The sequence below is a fragment of the Pan troglodytes genome, chromosome 17 (assembly GCF_028858775.2).
Source record: "Pan troglodytes isolate AG18354 chromosome 17, NHGRI_mPanTro3-v2.0_pri, whole genome shotgun sequence".
Classification (NCBI taxonomy): Eukaryota; Metazoa; Chordata; class Mammalia; order Primates; family Hominidae; genus Pan; species Pan troglodytes.
Genome location: NC_072415.2, coordinates 83,534,539 through 83,554,271, shown reverse-complemented (window position 1 = coordinate 83,554,271; position 19,733 = coordinate 83,534,539). Strand labels below are relative to the sequence as shown.

Sequence of the window (19,733 nt, the reverse complement as noted above, 5' to 3'; positions counted from 1 at the left end):
AACATATATAGTCTATTATGAGAAAATAAAATTAGGACCAACATCTTTAATGACTATAGATACAAACAAATGCAAACCACTGTAATAATAAAGTATAGTCAAAAATATAAAAATATAATTTCCAGGAGGAGTTTATCCTATAAATGGAATTTTGGTTTAAAATTCAAAATTAAACATTGCATTGTGACTATTAGAAGATGCAAAAGTAATTAGATAAAATTCACCACACATTTATAATTAAAGTTCTCAGCATACTCAGAGTAGACAGGAACCCCCTCATTCTCATTAATGGCATTTTTTAAAAACTTACATAGTTAACAGCGTATTTATTTTTAATGTATTAAGCTCTTTCCCTATAAGATCAAGAAGGCAAAGATGTCCACTGTCACTAATTCTATCAAATATTGTACTGAAAATCCTAGCCTAAGTAAGGCTAGCAAAATATATATATTATATATATAAAATATATATAGCTGTATATAAAATATATAAAAATATATAAAATATATAAAAATATATATTTTATATATAGCTATATATATTTTCTTTGCTGATATTTATGGGTTGTGTTTTATATATATAGCATATATTTATGGGTTGTGTTTTTATATATGTATAGCATATATAGCATATATGTTGTGTGTATGTGTATGTATGTGTGTGTGTGCGTGTATATATATATATATATATATATATATATATATCTCACAGCAAGTCACCATTATACATCTGCAAGGATAGACTGTAATGATGTGTAAATGTATGGATCAGTCCTTCATAGCATTATGCCTTTAAAAGATGGCTTTATCTGTTAAAAAAAAAAAAAGACTGAAATGCAATTATTCCTTATTCTTTCTCTCCATTGGTGTTATAATTAATAATTTAAATTTAAATTATTAAAAGCTCTAGATTTAATTTAAAAAGAAAAATAAATTGTTAGCACTTTAATAAGTAATAATTTATATATAATTGAATTAAACTGATAAAATTATGTAAAATATTCTATTTTCTAAGCGATATCTATATTTTCCAAGAAAATGAAACAAGAGCTTACAGTGTGCCAGAATGTTTTTTTAAAAAAGAAAACCTCCAATATGTAGCACTTGCCAGTTTGCCTGGGGTAAATACTCTTACACCCGTGATACACACAATCAGATCTGGAGAGCCAGGGCTCTCTAACTTCAGGGCACCACAAGAAACAACACACTCTGAATTTGTTCTTTTCACAGTCTGTGTTATTGTTTGTCCCTGGACCACACTTAAAAATGACTTAAAGATCTAGACTTCCCATGACAAGGCACTTTCTAATGATCCCCAAGCCATAAGCATCTGGAGTCTATCAACAAACCTAGGACTACTAAGAAAATCAGTGGCAAATGAATGTTTCAACTGTGTTGAAAGAACTCAATATTCCTATGCATTCTCCCAGAGGCAATGAGTATGAAAGTAGGGAGTGTGTTTGCTTTTCCACACAAGTATTGGTCTGTAGGGTCAACATGCCAAGGAGCATCCTGGGGTAAGATCTGGAGAGTCTCATTCAGATAACTTCACTATGGATTCAAGAATAATTCATTTGCTGTTTTCTTTCACTGCTTTTTGAAATGAAAGGATAGTTTGGCTTTATGGTAGAAGTAGAAAGGGAGAAACTGACAGCTTTATATGCTAGCTCATGAACATATCATAGTCAAATCTTCTTTGCCTATCCTTAATCAGACCAAGGAAGACCAGAGTTTCACTCATATGGCAGAGCTGGCATTTAGCGATACAGGATGATAAACTAGTATGCACGAAAATGTTCTGTTTTCTCACTTGAATTTTTAAAAAAATTTTCTCCAGTGTCTGCAAACAGCTATTTCAGAACTGACACAGTAGAAATGGTGAAATTTTGAATCTATGTAAGCAAAGCATCTAAAAATAATGTCACTTTTTAATGAATAGAGACACAGGCAAATATGATTGTGATGTTAATTTTAACAAACATAGAAAATATAAAAAATGCAAATAAAGAACTATAAGCCATATTCAGAATTAGTAACTTAAAAAGTGACATACATACTTCCATCTTTTGTCTACCTACTTGTCTAACCGATGTCTATTTATATCTGTGTCTATACCTGTATCTACCTATCATCTATCGAACTAAAATGTCATTCAAATTTTCTCAATGCTCCCGATATCTATCCTGACAGCTGTTTTGCATTTATTTAATCTGTTACTTCGGATCTCTATCTTTCAATGTTGCTGTGTCATTTTGTTTTATCTGTCATGTGGAGATAGTATATACATTTTATTTGTTTTTCTTGTTGATTTTTATCTAATTCGTTATTAACTGTCTTTATCATGGAAATTTATCCTTTTTCTCATTCTTATCACAGATGTATTTGTTTTAATTTTTCATCTTATATTTATCTTTCCTCTTTACCATGTCCTGTTTGTTTCTATTTTTATCTTTCTTCAGGCTTCAGATGGATTGGTGACATGATTTCATTGTTTTATTTATTTTTGTTGTTAAAAAATTTTGTTCATTAAAGATTTGGAAGTTACACACTCTACTTATATTCCTTTTTTGTGATTACTCTTAGATATTGAATGCCTATTTTGAATGTGATTTTTTATTGCAAATGCTAAAACAAATCATAACCTCTAGCCTCTTTCTAAATAATACAAAAACCTTAGTTTTCTTTTTAATATTTCTGGATATCTCCATTTCCATTTCCCAATATATTTTTGTCTAGAAATTTTGTTTAGCTTATTTCTAAAAATGTATTGATGCAGAGAGATAGACTGGTAGAGGAATAGATATAGATAGGTGGATAGATAGATAGATACATACATACATACATAGATACATAGACAGACACATTCAAGCTTCTGGTTTTGAGATCCACCTCAGTTTCATTTATTGGTAATCTCCTTGCTTTTTCCTTCCAAGTTGATTTTTAACATTTTGTCTCCTTAATATTCTTTAGTTTATTTCATTGTATCTACTGTTATTTCTATTACTTGATTTGTCTTGTATCCTTATGACTTTTCCAAATTGAAGCCTTGCAATTTTCTGAAGATAATTCTGAGCCATTATGTTTTCAAATATAGTGTCACCTGTGTTCTCTCTACCAGATATATGTTAGTACCAATGGATTTATCCTCCATATATCCAACTTGTTTTTCAAAAATGTTAATCTACTTAAAAAATTTTAGCTACATTCTCAGTTGAATCTTCCAGTTTAGTAGTTCTTGTTTCTGTTAGTTTTGTATTCAACACATCTACTGTTGTTTTCCTAATTTAAAAAAAACAAATTTAAAAAATATATCAGTTTTCTTTTTTAAATTTTATAGCCTCATTGTTTTGTATTTATGTTTCATGACCCAGTCTCTATTTCATGGGCATTATTCCTTCTGTTTATCATGGGCAGTATTAAGCACACTTACTATGAAGGCCATCAAAATGCTCAATTCCCTCAAGCACACTTACTATAAAGGCTATTAAACTGCTCAGTTCCCTGTTTTTCCTCACTTTCATGTGTTCCATTTGTTGAACATGCTGCTGTGTTTCTCACTGTGCTGGGCTGGTCTTATACTCAGTGATTCTTGGTTTGAGGTCATAGTGTGGGTGAATCACAGTTTCTCTCCAGGTATGGAGCGTGAGGTTATCCTTTGTGGATGCTTTAGTAATGACCTCAGCACTGGTCTTCTAGCCCAGCTCTGGTCCAAGTCTTTCATGGTCATCTTGTTTAGGGGCTTTTCTCATGTGTGACCAATGTGGTTTCAAGCTGCTTCCTAATGTGATGCCCCCCTCTGGGACCTGGTTACAACCCATGTCATCTCCAAGAATGTCCATGGTCATGTCCATGGTGCCATTCTTCTGCCATTCTTGGACATGACGACGGTTGTATCTCAGCTGGGTTCTGGCACACTCCAGGGGGGTGAGGATAGTATGAGAGATTCCTGGGCCCTGGTGTGGCCAGACAGCATATCTAGAGTCTTAGCTCTGCACAGTGTAGGACCCTAGCCCAGGGCTTCACATATGCTTCAAATCCTTGTCCCCAGTTCTACGTGTGCAGACGACTTTCTCCATACCCTTACTAGAAAATGTTGGTTCCTACTATGGGTGTTGTTTTCTTACTTTCAGGGATATTTATCTATTTCTAACTGATGAATATTCCCCATTTCTAACTGATGAATATTTATAATAGTTGATTATATTTGTTTGTTTATTAATTTTTAACAAAGTAATTTATTACATCTACTGTATTTAAAGCAGAAACATTAGGTTTTAATGTGTGCTCAGCCGAATGGGGCATTGAGTTTTATTGGACTTTTCTTGGTCTTTGTGTCGATACAAATGTACTTACAATGATTATTATTATAATATTCTCCTAGAACTTCCGGGAAAAGTATTAACTACCTTTCCCGGATATGGCAGAATATTCCTTTCTGCCATAACACACACACAATGGCCTTAAAATTAAATGTTTTCATTATATAACTGCTTCTGTTCTGATTCATTTAAGATAAAATGCCTACCTGATTATAAATAGACTTCTCAAGACATTTTTCAGGTAAAGAATACACTGGTCATTCCAATGATCAATTCTGGTCCAAAAGAAATTTCTACTCCTAATGAAAAAAATGAATAAAATTCAAATAAGATTAATCCTATCACTTCAGTTTATTTGTATTTTATATTTTCTATTGGTTTGTGGAGTAAATTCTAGGTTGAATTTTTGTGTCTAGGACCAATTATAGTTTCATCAACAAAATGCTGATAGGTGAGGTTTCCTGGGTATATTCAATAAATCATCTCAACTATCACTTCTTTTTATTTTTCTGTATATGCTACTCTTTCCATTCAAAACTTCTATGAAAACATTACGGTCTACTGAAGACACTAAGTTAGTGATTGTGGCTTGATACCTACATGAAATATGGCTAATAAATTCTTCCTCACCTTTCCACACTACATTTGCATTCATTTCCTCTATTTCTTGCTCTATTTTATTCTTATGCATCAGAGACACATCAGTGAGAACTAAGGTGAAATATGTACTTTGACATTGTTTGCTGCACATCATCGTGCTATACAATGTATCAATCCCTAGGTTTGCTTCAGTTCGGAACAATGTTTTACTTTCTTTGATTTGCTTTATTTGAGTTTACAAAATCATTTGTTTTTATTGTTTGAATTTGCACCTCTCTACATCTCATTCGCACACAAGACCTTTGACTGCTCACTGAACTTAGTAGGGTTAAAAATTAAAGGTGAATGCCGGGAGTAGGGTCTCACACCTGTAATCCCAGCATTTTGGGAGGCCGAGGCAGATGGATCACATGAGGCCAGGAGTTCGAGACCAGCTGGCCAACATGGTGAAACCCCGTCTCTACTAAAAACACAAGAATTAGCCAGTTGCTGTGGCAGGCGCCTGTAATTCCAGCTACTTGAGAGGCTGAGGCAAGAGAATCTCTTGAACCCAGGAGGCAGAGGTTGCAGTGAGCTGAGATCACGCCACTGCACTCTATCCTGGGTGAAAGAGGGAGACTCCTTCTAAAAAAAAATAAATAAATAATAAAACAAAGCAGACTTGTAGGGTAGCACAAACAAATAAATGGCTATTTATATTCTCCACTTGCATTTCGCACACGATTTGTTTCATTCCTTTAAAAATTCTCAACCAAAATATTTACTTCATTGATAACTTATTAGTTTATTTTTTAAGAATAACAAATGTGACACCAGCCACTGAAATGTATTTAGAATAAAAATATTTTTGTAGTTTAGATGATATAAGTTAAAAGTCTTAGCAGCAATTTCTAAAACCTAGGCACACATGCAAAGGCATCATAAATTATTAGCCATTCTTGTTAATGGAATTTATAGTAAGACTTAGTCCAAGAAGTTGGAAAGTTAGATTGCCCTAGAGTGAAATTTTAAAATCAATGCACAATGGATCAGAGTAGAGGTATGAAAAATCCTTTAGAATGAGAAAAAAAATAGTTTCTATAAATATATAGGTGGGTTTATAACTTAATTAAGTACATTATCATATATAAGTTAGGAAATATCAATTCAAAGGCCATTCAATCATCTTCGAAAGCTGAAAAAGAGAGGACCACTTTCAATTTTCTGAGCAGCGAGAATCAGAGCCAATGGACTTGGGGTGTTCCAGCCTCTTGGTAAAACAATTCCTACCTTGAGATGTCTATATCATTCTTGATATAGTTAAATATTGTACTCTAACTCCTCTTGTTGATTTTAAGCTCACCCCGACTATCAGCTTCCCCTGTCTGTCTGTTTAGGTAAAATCTCAGGGAGTGATAATCTGAAGCCTGTAGTAACTGTGCCACTTGGCATCGAATTAATCAATGCGTCCTTTTCGTCACACTTGAGCTGGGGTGAATTTACCCTTAGTTCATTGGATAAGTCACTTTTCTGAGCCTGAAAGCAAGAGGGCTCAGTTTTCAAACTGAGCAAATTTACTAAGATATCATCCAGCATTGAATGGGGCATCCAGAGAAATGACTACAGAATATTTCCTAGCCTTCCCATGCCCTCAGCAACTTTGATGAATGAGAGTATGTCTATTTTGTACACTGATATCCTAGGCAAGGCATAATTCTCCATAGAAAATTGCTAATGGGTCAGTGTGAGAAGTACCCAGGAAGAGAATTGGGTAGAATGTCCATTTTTTCAAATAGAATTATCTTAAAATAAGATTATTTTTTCCCAAAACTTTTAGATCCAAACAGTTTTAACTTTAAAGATAAAATTATTTATCCTATTTAATAAAGGAAAATATGTGACCTGGTGTTTCATCAAATAATAGGACAAGTTTTAAGATATAACAAAGCTTTCAGGAGCAATGTTCTGATTTAAAATGGAGGGCTATTTCTATCATAATAACATTAATATCCTTTACTTCTCTAATAACTGAGAAGAATGAATTAATGTTTTCATTCATAAGTTGACACATGCTGGTAAAATACCACGAACCATTTGGGATAGAAGATTATTAGGAATAATAAAAGGGCATTACATAATGGTAAGGGTCAATTCTCTGAAAATACATAACCATCCTAAATGACTTTATATCAAACAAGAGACTGTCAAAATACATGAGGCACAAACTGATAGGAAAGAGAGAAGTAGACAAATACACTATTGTAGTTGAAGTCTTTAAGACCTCTCTGTTATTAACTGAAAGATCAAGAAGGTAGAAAATCAGTAGGGATGTAAAGAACCTTAACAGTGCTATCAATCAACTTGATCTAATGCACATTTATGGATACTTGAAATGTCAGTAGAATACACATTCTTCTCAAGTCAACAAGGAACATTCAACAACATAAACTATATTTAGTGCCATAAATCGTGACTTAACAAAATTAAAAGAATAGAAACAGCATAAAATATGTTCTTAGGCCACAATAAAATTAAAGTAGAAATCAATAACAGAAAGATAAATAAACAAATCTCTAAATAATGAAAATTAAACAATACACTTCTAGTAACATATGGATCAAAAAGTATCAAGAAAAAATGAAAAATAAACTATATTAAAATATTTTTATTTTTGAATGTTATTTTTCAATATATTTAAATTTGAAATTTAAAAATTCCTTGAAATATCAAATTTCAATGAAAGTTGAAGGATGCAGTAAAGCAATACTTATAGAGGTTTTATAGTATTAAATGTATATATTAGAAAAGCAAAAAGTCTTAACCTAAGTGTTTTCCTTTGGAAACTAGAAACAGAAGAACTAATTAAGCCTAAAGCAAGCAGAAGAAATGTAGCAGCAAAAATTAGTGCAGAAATCAATGAAACAAAAAAACAGGAAAGCAATAGAAATCAACCTTTTTCTAAAAAAAATTAATGAAGTTGATAAACCTCTAGACAGACTAAGCAAAAAAACAAAAAACAAACAAAAAGGGAAAAAGAAGAAAAGAAAAGAGAAAGATAAAACACTCGTATAAATTCCTGATATCAGACATAAAAGAAGGGTCATCATCACGGATCCTGTGAACAATAAAAAAAAATGAAGGACTATTTTCTATGCCCACATATTATAATTTAGATTGAAAGGGTCAGTTCCTTGAAATATGAAAACTACCAAAACTCACACGAGGAAAAATAGACAACCGAATATCCCAACCTATTCAAAATTTTGTGTTAATAATGAGTGACCTTTTAAAATGGAAAGTACCAGCCCTGGATGGCTTTACAGGGTAATTCTCAGTTTTATAACAGTTTTATAACAATTTTGTTGAGATATAATGTACAGGCTGTATAATTCACCCTTGTAAGCTATACAATTCAACTATTGCTTTATTCACAGAGCTGGAATGTTCTCACTACAATCAATTTTGCAGTATTTTCACCACCCCCAAAGAAACCCTGTACCATTAGCAGTCACTCTTCTTATCCCTCTAAATCTCCAGCTCTAGGCAATCACTAATTTACTTTCTATATCTATATACATGACTATTTTGGACATTTCATTTAAATAAAATCATTCAACATATATTCTGACTTGCTTCTTTCATATAGCATAATGTTTTCAGGATCATCCACATTGCAAAATGTGTCAGTACTTCAGTCTACTTATTGCCAAATAATATTTCATTGTATGAATGTACAGCATTTTGGGTTGTTTCCCCTTTTTGCTTATTATTAATTATGCTGGTATAAGCATTCATGCACTGGTTTTGGTGCAGGCATATGTTTTGCCTTCTTTCTGGTATAGACTTAGCAGTGAAATTGCTGAGTCAAATATTAACTCTATGCTTAACTTATTGAGGAACCACCAGACCATTTTCCAAAGTACTTCCACCATTTTACATTCCCACTAGGAATTTCACATTCCCAGCAGGAATTTTACATTCCCACCAGGAATTCCAACGTCTTAATACCCTTACAAACAATTATTTTTGTCGTTTTTCTTGCAATCATCCTATTGGGTATAAAGTAGTATCTCATTTTGGTTTTGATTTCCATTTATGAAGGCTAATGGTGTCAAGCATTATTTTCTGTTATTGTGATTTGTATGTCTCCTTTAGATAAATGCCCATTTAGATGCTTTGCTCATTTTTATTTGAATTATTTATATTTTCATTGTGCTGGAGAAGTTCTTTACACATCCTAAGTACAAGTCCCTTATAACATATATACTTTTCAAATATTTATTACCATTCATTCTGTGGTTGTCTTTTTACTTTTTTGATGGTATCCTGTGAGCAAAGAACTTTTTAATGTGATAAAGGCAAATTTATCTATTTTTTGTCTTATGTCACTGTACTTCACTGCCCTATCTAAAGGGACTTTGCATAACTAAAGTCGCAAATCTTTACTCGGATATTTTCTTCTAAGTTTGTATAATTTAAGCTCTTACATTTAAGTCTGTGTTCATTTTGAGTTGAAGTTTGTGTGTGGCATTTGGTGTGAGGAAGGTGCCCAACTTCATTCTTTTGTTTATGAATATTCTGATATCCCAGCACTATTCTTTCCCCCCGAATTGTTTTGTGACCATTGTTCGATATGAATTGACTGTAAATGTGAGGATTTCTTTAGAGACTTTCATTTCCATCCATTAGTCTATATATTTACCCTATAACTTTATCTCAGTCTTGATTACACGGTTTTATACTAAGTTTTATGACCAAGAACTGTGTGCCCTCCAAATTTGTTCTTCTTTTCCAAATTTGTTCTTCTTTTCCAAAATTGTTTTGATTGTTATTGGTCAGCTTGAATTTCCATATGAGTTTTAGTGTTTGCTTGTTGATTTTGGCAAGTAAATCAGCTGGATTTTGATAGGGATTGAATTGTAGCTGTGCATCAATTTGGCAGATATTGTTATCCTAACAATATGAAGTCTTCTGATCCATCAAAATGGGGTAACTTAACACTTATTTAGGTCTTCTTTATTTTGCAGTTTCACAGTGTGAGTGTTTTAATTCTTCAGTTAAATTTATTCCTAATTATTTCATTCATTTTAATGCTAGTATAAATTGACTTTTTAAAAAATTACATTTTTGGATGGTTCATTGAAAGTGTACAGAGATACAATTGGCTTTTGCGTATTGACCTTGCATCCTGGAAACTTGCTAAATTTGTTTATTAATTCTGGTAAACTTTTAGTGGATGTCTTAGGATTTTTTAATATACAAGATTATGTATATTAATCATACAAGATTAATCATACAAGCTCTTCAAATAGAGCTTGTTTTATCTTTCTTTCCAACCTGTATGCCATTTATTGCATTTTATGTCTTAAGAGCCCTGGGTAGAATTTCACTGCAGTGTTGAATAGAAGTGGTGATAATGACCATCCTTGTCTAAAATCTGACAAAGTCAGAAGCATTTGTTCACTTAGCATCAACTGCAATATTTGCCGTAGATTTATTGTAGATGCTGTTTGTCAGGTTGATAAGTTATCCTTCTATTTCTATTTTTTATTTGTTTATCATGAAGTATTGTAAGACTTTAAAAAATTATTTTTATCCATCTATTGTGATAACCATCTTTTTAAACATTTTTCTAATAATATGCTATATTTATTAATTAATTTTCAGATGTTAAGCCACCCTTCCATATTTGGATAAATCCCGATTGATCATGGTGTATGATCATTTTCATATGGTGATGAATCTGGTTGTCTAATATTTTGTTGAAGATTTTTGTGTCTTCATAAAAGATTTTGGTCAGTTGTTTACTTATGATGTCTTCTGGGGTTTGTGTCAGGGAAATAGATGCCTTATATAATCTGTTGGAAAGTGTTTCTTCCTCTTGTATATTTTTTGGAGGAGTTTGAAAGGAGTTGATATTAATATCTTTAAAGGTTTGGCAGAATTCACCTGTTAAGCCATCTGTGCTGTATGATCTCACTTCTACGTGGAATCTAAAAAAGTTAAACTCATAGAAGCAGACAGTGAAACAGTGGGTCTTTTCTGTATGGAAACTTTAAAAATTACTAATGTAAATTATTGTTTTCAATTAATTCATTCTTAATTTTAGTAATTAGGGTCCCTCCCTTTTTTTTAGTCTAACTGTTTGTCAATTTTGTTGTTCCAAAGACCATGCGTTTAGTTCCATTGATTTTCTCTATTTTGCATCTTACTGTTCCTTCTTTCATTTTGAGTTTAATTTGCTCTTTGTTTTCCACCGTCTTAAGGTAGAAGATTAAATTGTTGATTTGAGATTTTTTTTCTTTTAAAGGCATTTATAGCTATACATTTCCCTTAAAATATGACTTTAGCTTAATTTGATACATTTTGGTGTTTTATGTCTTCATTTTCATTCATATAAAACTTTTTTTCTAATTTCTCTTGTTACTTTTGCCTGATCCATTGGATATTTAGGAGTATGGCATGTACTATCATCATATTTGTCACTTTTTAAGTTAGTTTCTGTTGCTGATTTTTAATTTTATTTCATTGTGGTAAAATAAAATACATGCTTGTTGTTTTTAATTTAATGAGGCTGGTTTTAATTGTGAGGCTCTAGTGAGGTTCCTGGGGGTAAAACCCACAAAAGTGTGGGGGTCAGCTAAGACTGGGCCTCCAATAGTTCCTCATTCCTCTTCCAGTCTACTCCAGCAGCAAAGTGTCATTATTACCATTTACGTGTCTCTACCAGCATACAGCTCCAGTAATTTCTGCTGCAGGGAACCTGATTTTGGTTACAATTCTCTATATTCACATATTTCTCAATTTCAGGGTCTGTTTGCTCTGTGATCTCAAATCCTTGATGGGTCCAAGGAAGTCATTGATTTTCAGTTTACTCGGCTATTTATTTGTTTGTTTTAATGTGAGGATGGGAGACTGTCAATCTCCTTATCATGTTGAGCTCAATCCAGAAGCCATCCTCCAAACCCCTCACTTCCTAACGATGATGGCAAGCTTTCCCATCCCTGGTAGAAACCGATCAATTCTGCCGTTTCTTAGATTTGTCTACCTTGTGCCACCCTCAGAGTTCTTCATTTGCTCTAGGGACCTTAACTTGAAATTATGCGGCCCCTTGAACACCCCCTACCCTACCCAACTTTCTACCCTCATCTTTCCATAACTTATCTTTGAAATTCTCTCCCACATCTAGAGTTTGTTTTTCAGAAACACTAGCAATAGCCCTATTGCCATCCCAACACTTTAATTCTCACACATTTATCCACATCTTCTTCTTACTATCCCAGTTGATGCATTAAATGGTTGATGAAAGCCTAGCTTCTTCTGTACATTCTTGTTCTAATTGTAGAAGGTCTGGAGCCCTCTGCATTGTCTGGTAGATTGAGTAGGGAAGTCCACGCTTCTATTAATTAGCTGCTTAAGTTTTATTTTCTCCATTAGGCCATTTCCCCAGGAATTTCCATACTATACTAGTTCTTAAAAGGGATTATACCCCTTGATCAGACCTTTCAATTGAAGGCTTCAGATTTAATGAGGCAACTGAGGTTAATTTAATTAATCAATTTGTTAAAATTGTATGCCCCAAATTATCTTACTGATATATTCTTATGTATTCAATAAAGTTTGTATTTTGACAGTAAGGCAATAAATCTTTGGCTCAAGAGCCAAATTATATAGTAATCAAGTAAAATTATGTTTAATTAATATCTGGGATATGAAATTTGGTTTAAAAATAGGGCTCTCTTTTAGAAACCTTCAAGAAAAAAATCTCATTAGGCTTCAAGATACAAGAAATGCTTAGAATTTTAGAAAAATTAAAAATAATGAAAACAAAAAATAGAAAATGTCTATAACAGAAATATCATTGTTAAGTGGAAAATTTTTCAATGGCAGAATTAACCTTTGATTTAACTGAGATAGACCCAGTGGGCATGAGGACTGCAAACCACTTAGCAAGGTTCAGGTGTTCCTAAGAGTAAATGGTGTTGGTGTTATTGTTGTATAATAGGAAATTATAATGGCTGTCTTTGTGGTCACTCACATAGGTTATGCAGTAGAGGAGCTGAACTTCTTACAAGGTGGCTCCTGGTCCCTAAAACACCAAATGTTTCGAGAAGGTTCAGACAAAAGTTGTAGTGCACTTTAACTTCAAGATTAACCTGAGACTGGTACAGTGTCACTTCTTCCACCTGCAATTCATGAACCCGAGTAGCTGACCAGCCCAGAATCACTATAGGAAGAACTACACCAAGGTATGAATAATTGGAACTCCAGTTTAATGCAGGGAATCTTTGAAGCCTAGATGCCAAAGAGAGTGGAATAAGTAGTCTCAGCTTATTTGAATGCTGTCAGTAAACTTTCCTGCGCACTTTAGTACAAGTTTGTTTCTTGTCTATGCAATGTAATCCAATGATTATTTAAATATATTAATATATAGAAGTCTGTGACTTTGAACTTCCAAAGTAGAATGAACTAATATCTGCTAACTCTAATTAAGGAAAAAGAGTTTCTTTTCTTTGAAGAGAATATTGTGTTATTTTGCTTCACTTTTTGTTTACTAAACAAAAAAAAATCAAGTCTGTGATTATGAGATGTCAAAATAGAAACAACATCATCCTGGGGAGGCTAAAAATGTGTGTTCTTGCCCCAGATGTGTTATTTAACAGGTAATTTAATACAGTTGACCCGTGAACTACATAGGGGTCAGGGCTTTGACCGTCTGCATTGTTGAAAATTTATGTGTGTATCTTTCGACTCTTCCAAAACTTAATTACTGTTGACTGGAAGCTTTACTGATAACATAAATGGTCAATTAACACATATTTTGTATGATGTAAGTATTATACAGTATATTCGTACAATAAAGTAAGCTAGGGAAAAATCATATGAACAGAAATATATTTACTATTTATTAAGTGGAAGCGAATCATTATAAAGGTCTTCATCTTCATTGTCTTCACGTTGAGTAGGCTGAGGAGGAGAAGGAAGAGGACGGGTTGGTCTTGCTGTCTCAGGGGTAGCAGACGCAGAAGAAATCTACCCTATAGAAGTGGACTCATGAAGTTCAAACTTGTGTTATTTAAGGGTCAACTGTATTTTTGGGTCCTTGGTATTTTCCCAACAATGAAAGGATATTGGATTTAGTTGACTCTGAATGTTTTCTTCCTCTTTGAAAGTTTATGCTTGATTTTACCTGATATGAACTTTTGGAGGAAATAGGGACCTCTGGGGTCCTTCATCATCTAACTTATAAGTACAAATGTCTAGTTAAGATATTGCACATATTCTTGTTATCATAATGTTCAAGATCCTGAGATGCCTAGGAAGAAATAAGACATTTATTTATTTTTTTCTTATTTTAAGTTTACAAATTTCCTTAGGACCCCAATCTTTCTTCAGCCTACTGGCACCAACCCAGTTACACACACACATGCATACACATACAGAGATGTGTTGAAAGGGGTCATCATCAGATCATCCTTTTCATTTTCTCATCAGATTATTATTGAGAATAAGCTTGTCCATCACTCCTGACTTTGTCTTTGTGGTGAACATATATTCAACTGTGGCTCCTGCCCTTTTCATTAGAGCCCTTTTAAGTCAGAAAAGTTTTTTTTTTTTTGTCAATCTGGGGCATAATATGGTAAAATGATCAAACTATAAGCTACTGGAACCAGGAAGTATGAATGATCATGTTTGATTCAGAAAATGCCCTAAATTTCTTGTTTTCTACACAAGAGGGAACTTTAACTAGATAAAGCTTTGCCTAGCAGTTGAGATTTCTCACCAAAATCCAGGTACTCTACAACCATTTCTATAGTTACAGAACTCAAGGAGAAACAAATTGGAGATATTGCATGCAAAATTAGAACGGCATGCTGCCAGTACACGTTATAATGAGAGCAAGCTGACTTGCAGAAGAAAATTGACCCTATCTGTGTAACTAAGAAAAAAATAGGACACTACAAATATGGGAAGACTTTAAACTTAAAAGTATGAAATTTGAATAACAATAGACTGAGAAACATAATTTTGTGCAATTCATACCAACAGTCCTGGTCTGTGAAAAGGATCGATTCAATACAGATGGCTCATCATTCAAATAGCATCAGTCACTGAAAAGGAACTAGAATGTTATAAAAAGGAGAATGTTAATAAAACAGCTGAGCCCAAAGAAATCTGATTTGGTTTTGTCTGGCAAATTATCTCACTGATTTCTTAGTTAAGGGAGAATGGATGTTAAAGTCAGAATAAGACTAAATCTTCCTTTTAGATTTATCCATGTGTAATTTTGACCCAATCGCTAATAATCTGCATATGATTCTTGCTTGGGTAATGGTCATTCTTTATTAATAGGTTTCTTTGTTATTAAAAAAGGAGTCATTAAAAGGCAGGTACCTAACAAGGTGACCACCACTCTATAACTAATATTGATGTTTATCCCCAGAATTTTAAAGCTAAGATTTTAATAAAATACAGTCCATTCTGATTGAATCACATGTTTTATTTTCTCCATATTTCTAGGTTAGCAAATGATCTGCAATTTTCAAAACCATATGCATTTGTTTAAAGAGTAGTGTGTCTTTAGAGTGCACCTTCTGAAGTTCTTGTTAAATATGCAGAACTTCTGAGATACAAACTAAAAATTGAGAATGACTCTTATGAGTTTTTTGTTCTATCTCTGTAATAAAAATATAATTCGTTTATGAACCCAAATTTTTCTTTTGTTCAAATCTTTTTATATAGTGTATAGACATTTATTGCATACTACTATTTATTATTGGGGATTATGCTAGCCATAGTAAGTGAGAGGATATTAGATAATTTTCAATTATCTCTGCTAAATCAATACAAGTGAAAAATAAAATACAAATTATTAGCAGTGTGTAACAGTAGAAATCCAGATAAAACATCTTCTCAAGGGTTTTCTTTTTTCCTACTGTCAGGTCAATTTTGGTTCAAAAATGGGTGGTGATGATGAATAAAACTAATGCACACAGATTGAATCTCAGAATTGGGACCAGATGAGTAAATGTTCAGCACTTGTATTCCCTCTTTTTAGAAAGTGCTTTGTCAGCAAAGCAACTTGACAATGCTTCTTGAAGGAAAAATGATCACAGAGGGTTTCATTTGGATCATAACTATTCTTAAATGAAATATATATCTAGAAATCACAATACTCTAAGACCTGAATGATTTTTAATATAAAATTTAAAGTCCACTCTTGAATTATTAACTAGGCCATTTTGTCAAACCAATTATTAATTGTTTATAAATATTTCATTGTAGCTAGTACTATTTTCCAAAGTCATAGTCCTGAAAGAGGATTTGTAAACAAAAGTAATGTGCTCAGGTCTTCTTATATAAAAATTACAGGTAAAATATTAGCTATCGATAAGCTATGAAAGATTTTAAACTTCCCAACCAGGCTACAGAAAGTTCCTTACAAATGATGGCAATTTAAAAGAGATTTCAGTTCCATTTCTCAGTGTTAGTTTGGGTGCCTATATGTAGGGCAACATGCTGAGGTCTGGATACAATGAAAAGGAAAGTGGTATTTATTTAAAGAAACATATGATTCTGTTTACATTCATATAAGGAAAAGTTCATTTACAACAAAGTTCTTGGTATATTTTTTATAATTGGAAAACTTACTGAGTTTCTAGGTGCTGAGGATAATTGCTAAGTTTATATACTGAGTTCTGTTATAAAGAATTGCAGAAAGAACTGATAATAATGGCAAAATATTCTGAGAAAACTGGAAAAATTGCTCAGACCCAATTTCCTGATGAAAAGACTGATGTTTTTGACAGTTCTGAAAATTGTTTTTCTTTTCTCCTGTTGCTCTCCGCTAATTATAATATCCATATTTCACTTTTTATTAGTGCCAGATTGCAAAACCCCTGTCAACAAGATTATAACAAGGGTATAAATGTGGGAAAAGAATAATACAGATTTCCTTCCATATGGTATATATGTACATGTAGGACTTTTGGAATTTGTTACCATGTGCCAAGGAGCTCGGTAATAACCAAGATGGAATATCAAAAGATGAGACAAGGTCATTAGAAGAGGTGATATCAGAATTACCACCGGGAAGGCGAAGATTGCAGGAAAAAAAAAGAGGCAGCTTTGTTTGTTTTCCTCATTAGCTGCCCTTCCTTCCTCTAACACGTATTCACAGGTACACTGTTATGGAGAGATAATGGAAGGTATTAAGATGGGCAATAAGAGTAGTGGGGTTGCTGTAGAGGGGATGTGGGGATGGTTAATAGGTAGAAAAAATATGAAGAATGAATAAGACCTACTATTTGGTAGCACAACAGGGTTACTACAGTCAATAATAACATAATCATACATTTTAAAATAACTAAAAGAGTACAACTGGCTTGTTTGTAACACAAAGGATCAATGCTTGAGGGATGGATACCCCATTTTCTATCATGTGACTATTACACATTGTATGCCTTTCTCAAAACATTTCATGTACCCCATAAATATATACATCCGGTATGTACCCACAAAAGTTAAAAAAAATTAAATAAGTAAATAATAAATATACATTTTATTGCTACCCCAAACCCACTTCCCATTCTTCGTGATGACACAACTTCAAATTTCCTTTGGCAACCAACCCTCCCCACATTCGTTCATGTCATTTGGGATTATTCTAACATAAAGCAATCAGATTATCTCATTTTCACTACCAACACAATTGGTTCTAGAGTGGTTGTTATGGTTTGAATGTATGTGTACCTCCTAAATTCCTGTGTCGGAACTTAAACCCCAAGATGATGGTGTCACAAGGCGAGGCCTTTTGGAAGTGATTAAGTCAGAAGGCTCTACCCTCATGAATGGGTTACTGCCTTATCAAAGAGGTGGAAAGGAGTACCCTAGTGACTTTGTCCCTTTCCCTTCCACCTCCCGCCATGTGAGGATGCAGCAAGAAAGTCCTCAGCAGACACCTGATCTGAGGCCTGGATTTTGGACTTCTGAGCCTCCAGAATTGTAACAAATAAATTTCTGTTCTTTATACATTACCAAGTCTGAGGTTTTCTGTTATCGCAACAGATACAGACTAAGACATCAGTCTTGGCCAAGCAAGGCCACTGTGAGGCTCTAAAGAGGCACCCTGTGGGGAGACCCCAAGATGGCAAAGGACATTTAAATCCTCAGATGAGCCGCACGCAAGAAAACCAGCTGATGACATGGATTCTGAGGGTGTCTGAGTTCTGGATCAAGCTATGCTTGACAACATTGTCATCTTTCCAGTGGTGACAGTCAATAAATAACCTTCAGGTTTTACATAAAATTTATTTGGCATTTCTGCTGCATACAAATGAATTAGTTCCATAACACGTTTGTAGATGTTTTGCCATTTTCCCATAATCCACCATGCTCCAAGATGCACTACTGTATTAATACCAAGTATTGTTCTGGTAAAAAAAAAAAAAAAAAAAAGGGAAACAGTAAGTTTTTGCTTTCCTTGCCCAATCAAATTGTTTAGCTAACTCACATGGAGTTATATTTTTAAAATCCCATCTAAAGTCTTAATGACTCTAAGAACAATGCATGTAGGCAATATCCAGTTGCTATGTATAAAATTTCAAGAGGTGCTTACAGAGTTGATTAAGATGGCTTGATTTGATTTGAATAAAGAAACGATTGGCCTCAGAAGGCTTTGTTTCTGTCTTTTTTCCTATCTCTATATATAGATAAAGTATTCTGCCGTACATTTTGTTAATGTAGCCTTGGACATGGAGAGTTAACAAAAAACAGGGAAAATAAAATTATGTACTTTTTTTTTGGTGGAGGGGGGGAAGGTATTATGTGTCTGACTTCCTCTGTGTGCTGTAAGTTTACTGGTCATCAGATAACTAACACTGTATTCATCACCAACTTATAATCACTTAGTAGCTTATGATGACATGCGATTTGGATATTTAATGAGACTTGAAAAGGAACAAAATTCTTTCTTGTAGCTCTCCACATATATCCAATAACATAAGCTTGACACATGCGATAAGTTGAAATGCCAGATGCTCATATCATGAGTATATTTGCCAAAGTGTCTTTTGCTCAGTGCCTGTAACGGAGTAGGTTCTGCATGACCATTCGCTCCATCAGTCTGAGTCCCACGCTTCTGTATGAGACGGATTTCAACACTGCATATTACTCATGATCTCACCACTTGTAAAATAAATGTCTTTGCAATGTACAGAATATCTTTGCTTTCAACACTATGTAAAGCATAAAAGAAGAAAAACCAACACTAAATTATTTGAATCTATTATAGATTAACATTTTAATGGTTTTTTATTATTAAGAATTTCATAAATTATGTAGGAAGGCCAAGACAAATTAGCTATAAGAAGCTCATTTGAAGGTGCCGAAATTCCACTTAGAACTAATTTGCTAATTAGTCAAGAAATGGGCTGTGTTGACAATGCTCGTATTTCATGGGTGTATTCTCTTCAATTCTCATAAACTTTGTGACCATGAGATTGATTAATAAGTATTTTATCAGAACTCTTTCTTTCAAGTATGGTGTAACCTTGTTGTACATCTTTGATTTAATTCCTGCCAAACTCCATTTAAGAAAAATAGTAAATTTGTTTTTGTATCAACAAATGGCACTTTCATTATTACCTCCATTGAACATTACCCTGAGACAAAGAAAATACTGTTTAGTTATATGTTTGCTGATTTTTCAAAAAATTAACTTTGACTAAGCATTCATTATTCTTCCTAATAAATTGATGTGTCCTCACCTTATCTGTCATATTATAAAAATATATTGACAAAATAACAGCTTATATAAGCTACTTTTCTTAGTATG

General features: G+C 33.3%; 1 long non-coding RNA gene across 1 annotated transcript in view; it reads left to right on the top strand.

Moving 5' to 3' along the window:
• Positions 1-19,733, top strand: part of LOC129137891 (uncharacterized) — a 223,338-nt gene that overhangs the window by 177,705 nt on the left and 25,900 nt on the right. Inside the window, exon 4 of the long non-coding RNA XR_008540756.2 lies at positions 12,940-13,146. This is a non-coding gene — a long non-coding RNA (uncharacterized LOC129137891). The remainder of the gene's footprint in view (positions 1-12,939; positions 13,147-19,733) is intronic.